This window comes from Ricinus communis, chromosome 3, assembly GCF_019578655.1.
Source record: "Ricinus communis isolate WT05 ecotype wild-type chromosome 3, ASM1957865v1, whole genome shotgun sequence".
NCBI lineage: Eukaryota > Viridiplantae > Streptophyta > Magnoliopsida > Malpighiales > Euphorbiaceae > Ricinus > Ricinus communis.
In genome coordinates this window covers 16,562,240-16,568,239 of record NC_063258.1, presented here as the reverse complement: position 1 = coordinate 16,568,239, position 6,000 = coordinate 16,562,240, and positions in this window count along the sequence as shown.

Below are 6,000 nucleotides of genomic sequence, written 5' to 3'. Positions count from 1 at the left end.
ACTTGTCCTCAAATCATAACTATATCAAAGAGAGTTAAATCAACAATGTTGAAAGTAGCACTAACATTATACTCATCAGGTAAATCAAGTTCACAGGCATTGTCATTAATCCTTCTAATAATGAAAAGGACCATGTGCCCTTTGGTGTAGTTTGGAATGCCTTTGAGCTGGAAATCTTTCTTTTCGCATATGTACCCAAACCCAATCTCTAGGCTCAAGAATCACTTTCTTTCGCCCTTTGTTAGCTTGAGTAACATGTTGTTCCGTCCTCTTTTCAATGTTTAACCGCACCTTATCATGCAATTGCTTCACATATTCGACCTTTTTTGCGGCATCTAAACTAATACGTTGATGATGGGAAAATGAGATAAATCTTATGATGTTGAAGGATTCAAACCATAAACAATCTTAAAAGGTGAATATTTAGTAGCAGAATGCATTCCTATTATAAGCAAATTCAACATGCGGTTAACATTCTTCCCAAGTTTGCAAGTCTTTCTTAATGATAGCACGTAAAACAGTAGACAAAGTCCTATTAACCACTTCTGTTTGACCATCAATTTGTGGATGATAGGTAATAAAAAACAATAGCTTAGTACATAACTTGCACCATAAAGTCTTCCAAAAGTAACTCAAGAACTTAGCATCTCTATCACTCACAGTGGTATGAGGCATGCTATGTAAATGCACAATCTCCTTGAAAAAATAAGTCAGCTATATGTGATGCATCATTAGTTTTATAATATGGAATAAAGTGAGCCATCTTAGAATACCTATCAACAACCATATATATTAAGTCTTTTTTATATGGAACCTATATGAATAAGCTTGAGAATCCCTTTTGAATTGCGGACCCCCAATACATTAACATGAACCAATTCAGTTCAACCTTTAAGAAAGGTTAGAAAGTAGATTACTTAGAAAGATGATCAAGAATTAGAACTTAAGGAAAACTAAGTCCCTCAAACTCTAATTCCAATTACGCCACAAGGATAAATCAACTCCTTTATAAGTAAGATTTGCATTTAAATAAGAACACAAAGACAAAGCAAACAAGCTTTAAGGTAAAAATACCAATAATCATTCAACTTCAACTTAATTTTAATCAAAATTCGTACTGGCCTCATGTAGGCCTTAGAAAACTCTAAATCTTAACTCATATGGATTTACATCTCATTTAGGATAAAGATAACCTTCCTAACCAAAAGAGATAACTTAAACATAGTCCTAATTAGGTTGAAATAAATGTTTAGCCGCCCACAATAAGCTATAAAACCCTAATTTACATAAGTCATATAAATGGGCCTCACAACATAAGCCAAGTTAGGCCCAAAGTCTTCATATGCTCCAATTGCACTTCTTTGTGAAGCCCAATTTGATTCATTCACGCCCAATAAATTGATTTAGATTAATGGGCCTTGAACTTATATCCAATTTTTTAAGCCTTGATGTGTCCTTAGCCCAAATGTCTTGGATAAGCTCATTGACTTGTAATTTGAATCGAACTAGGACTCCTAGTTGAATTAGGATTCCTTTCGCTGCTTGAACTCCTAATATCATCAGGACTCCTTGCAGGATTAGGATTTTTAGTTGAGTTAGAACTCCTTATTGGATTAGGATTTCTTGAGCTAGTAGGATTTGCATCATCAAGACTCCTGGAGTAGGATTCATTGTGCTAGTTTGGTTCATATCATTCCCTCTATATTTGAAAATATTCGCCCTTGAGTCTTGCCCGAATATTATGAAAGAAGCAAACATATAATTTCCAAGAATAATACTAACTCATTATCAACCTGCAAATCTTTCACAAAAGTTGTTAGAGGAACTTTAGAATAAATAATACTTCTAATGCCAATAAACTCAACATGTTCAATTGACTCAATGGCTTCAAGTAAAACATCTTCATTTTTCACCAGCTCAACTTTTGCTTTGTATTTAACTCGACACTCATGTTTATGCACCCCAAATTAAAATAAACTATCATACTAGATAAAGATTAGAAAGAGAGGCACAAAAGAAATGAACAAAATAATAACATAAGTAGGATTTTAAATCTAATAAGGAAAGAAATCACAAGTTCTTTATTCTCTTGCATACGAGTAAGCTTAAGGATCAAATCTAAACAAGAAGAGTAGGCAAAGAACACAAAAGAAAGGAAGGACGTGAGCAATAAGTCTTGGGCCGAAGTGTTATTAGGTACGTCCTCGTGAATGTCCCTTATTTTTGTTAAAGATTCATGGGAACGCAATTGACAAGCTTGACCGATAGTGTTGAGGCGTGACTTGATGATTAAGCAGCACGAGACGCAAATCCACACACGTAAAGGAGAAATGATGCTACTTATGATTAATACAAGCGGGAATGCATGTGTTTTGATGTTTACGAGGCATATAATGAAATAAATTGGGACAGAGTGTTATTAGGTAAGCCCAAGCGAGATTCCCCTTATTTTCGCTAAGGAATCATGTGAACGTAATTGACAAGCTTCGCTGGTGGCATTGGAGCGTGACTTCATGATCAAGCAAGACGAGACAAAAATCCAAGCGCTTGATGGAGAAATCATGTTGCTTTTAATTAATCCAAGTGAGAATGCATAAAATTTGATGTTTGGAATGCATATAATGATGTAATTTAGACTGGAGGGTTATTAGGTTAGCTCATAGTAATTTTTTCTTACTTTCGTTTAAGCTACCTCATATGATTTGAGACTACGAGAGTTATTGGCCAGTCAACTCCTCTCTAGTTCTTGATTGGACTTTAGTTTCTTCATCTTTATTTATTTATTTATATTTATCTTCTAGTTTTTTCATCTTAAGGGATGAGAGCTTTTGTACTATGAAAACCACATGCAACTGAATAATTGAGGCTAGTAAGAATATTATTTCAATTTCCTACCTTGCGGAAAAATAAATTATGGGTTCTTCAAAGACCTTTACGGACTTATGAAGACTCGCAGTAGCAAACCTAGACTTATTGCTCAAGTCCTTCGTTTCTTTTGTGGTCCTTATCTACCCTTGGGTTGAAATCGATTTGATTTGTTCCTTACGCTTAGCCATAGAAGAGAATAAAGAATTTGCAATTTCTTTCCTTATTGGATACGGAATCCTACCTATTTTCTTATTAGTTTGTTTCTTTTGTTTGTCTCTTTCTAATCTATGTATAGTATGATGGTTTGGTTTTATTTGGCGAGCATAAATGCAAGGGTTGAGTTAAAGCGCATGGAAGCAGCAATCATAGGCACCAATCCAATGCTTAGACAAATTCAAAGAAAGAAAATTAGTTGATCGAGTATTCATATCATTCTCTGAATGATCGCAAGTGAATCTTTTAGAGGAAAGAGGTAACGTCGAGAATTGAGCATGCCCAAATATTCCGATTCATGATTTGCACCATTGGGATCTCCATGACTCCTTGTTCTTCTAGGCATGAGGACACCTGATGACACAAGGATTGGTGTAAAAAGAATCATGGGAACGCAATTGACAAGCATGACTTGTGGCATTGGGCCGTAACTTAATGATCAAGCAATAGGAGACCCAAATCCACGAGCGTAAGGGAGAAACCATATTGCTTTCGATTAAACCAAGCAGGAATATGCGTGTTTTGATATTTAGGACACATACAATAAAGTAATTTAGGTCGGCATGTTATTAGAGAGGCCCATGCAAATTTTTCCGTATTTTTGTTAACTTACTCATAAAATTTAGGACTATGAGAGTTGTTGACCAGTCAACTCCTCTTTGGTTCTTGATTTGACTTTGCTTTATTCATCTTTTCTTATTTATTTATTCATATTTAGCTTGTAGTTTCTTCTTCTTATGGAATACTTGAAGCCGAATAATTGAGGCCAATGAGCATATTATTTCAGTTTCCTACCTTGCGGGAAATCAAGTTATGAATTCTTTCAAGAACTTTGTGGACTTTTCAACACCCGTCTAATGAGCATAGACTTATTCCTGACGCCCTTCGTTTCTCTTATGTTCTTTGTTTATCCTTGTGCTTAGCCGTATGGAAGAGAGCAAAGAAATTGTGATTTCTTTCCTTATCGGATATGAAATCCTACCAATATTCTTATTTGTTGGTTTCTTTTGTGTCTCTCTTTCTAATCTTTATCTAGTATGATGGTTGGGTTTTATTTAGGGAGCATAAACATGAGTGTTCAGTAAAAGCATGTGGAAGCGGCAATCATAGGCACTGATCGAATACTTCGACCAGTGTGAAAAAACAAAATTAATTAATCGTGCATCAATATCATTCTTCAAATGATCACAGGGGAATCTTTTAGAGGAAAAAGGGAACAACGTGAATTGAGGCACGAACAAATATTCCGATTTAGGATTTACACCATTGGAATCTCCATCATTCCCTATTCCTTCAAGCTTGAGGTCTCATGATGACACAAGGATTGGAATAAGGAATCATAGGATTGCAAGTAACAAGCTTGATCAGTGGCATTAGGTCTTAGCTTGATGAGATATAAAGGAGAAATAATGTTGTCTTTTATTAATCCAGCATAATACAAGCGGGATTTCGAGCGTTATGATATTTGGGATGAATATTATGAACTAATTTGGGTCGGTGTGTTATTATATAGGCCCACTCGAATTTTCCCTTGTCTTTGTTAAGCTACCTCATAAAATTTGGGACTACGAGAGTGGTTAACCAGTTCTTACGGTATTCCTTATGTTCTCAGGAGTCTTCATGCCTTGAGGAACAAGGAATGATGGAGATCCCAAATTTTATGAACTAACTTAATGAAAACAAGGGGAAATACATATGGACATACCTAATAACACTTAAAACCAAATTACTTAATTATATGCATCCCAAAGATAAAAAAGCTCGCATTCCTTATTATATTACGCTTGGATTCATTGATAATATTATGATTTCTCCCTTGCGCGTGTGGATTTATGTCTCGGTCATGCTTATAAATTGTGTTTCCATAATTCCTTATACCAATCCTTGTGTCATCATGTGTCGTTGTGGCTAGAGAAATAAGGAATGATGGAGATTCCAATGGTGCAAATCCTGAATTAGAATATTTGCTCGTGCCTCGATTCTCATCGTTCCCTCTTTCCTCTAAAAGAGTCGTTTGCAATCATTCAGAGAATGATATCAATACTCAATCAACTAATTTTCTTTATTTGCATTCATCTAAGCAGTAGATCAGTGTCTATGATTGCCGCTTCCACGCGCTTTCACTGAAGTCGTATTTATGCTCTCCAAATAAGAAGAAACCATCATACTAGACATTAAGGTACAAAAGAAACAAACAAATTAGAACATAGGTAGGATTTCAGATTTGATAAGGCTAAGCATAATGATGAAATAGAATTTTTATAAACATAAAGGTAGACAAAGAACACAAAAGAAAGGAAGGATTTGAGCAAGTCTTACTAAGTCTACAAAGTTCTTGAAACAATCTATAACTTAATCTCCCACAAGGTAGAAAATTGAAATAATATACTCACTAGCCTCAAGTATTCGGTTGCATGTAGTTTTTATAGCGTGAAAGCCCTTATTCCATGAGAAGAAGAAACTAGAAGCTAAATATAAAATAAATAAATAAAGGGAGATAAATAAAGTGAAGTGAAATCAAGAATGAGAGAGGAGTTGACTGGTCAACAACTCTCGTAGTCCCAAATTTTATGAGTCAGCTTAACAAAAATAAAGCAAAATTCACATGGGCCTACCTAATAACACTCCAATCCAAATTACTTCATTATATCCATCCGAAACATCAAAATACTTGCAGTCCTGCTATTATTATGCTTGGATTAATTGAAAATAACATTATTACTCCCTTACGCATGTGGATTTATGTCTCGAAAAGGTAAAGAAAGAAATAAACAAAATGAGAACACAGTTAGGATTTCAGATATGATAATGAAAGAAATCACTAGTTCTTTATTCTCTTCCATATCGCATATGTAAGGATCAAATCTAAATGATTTAAGGATAATGGTATATAAAGAACACAAAAAAAAGAAAGGACAT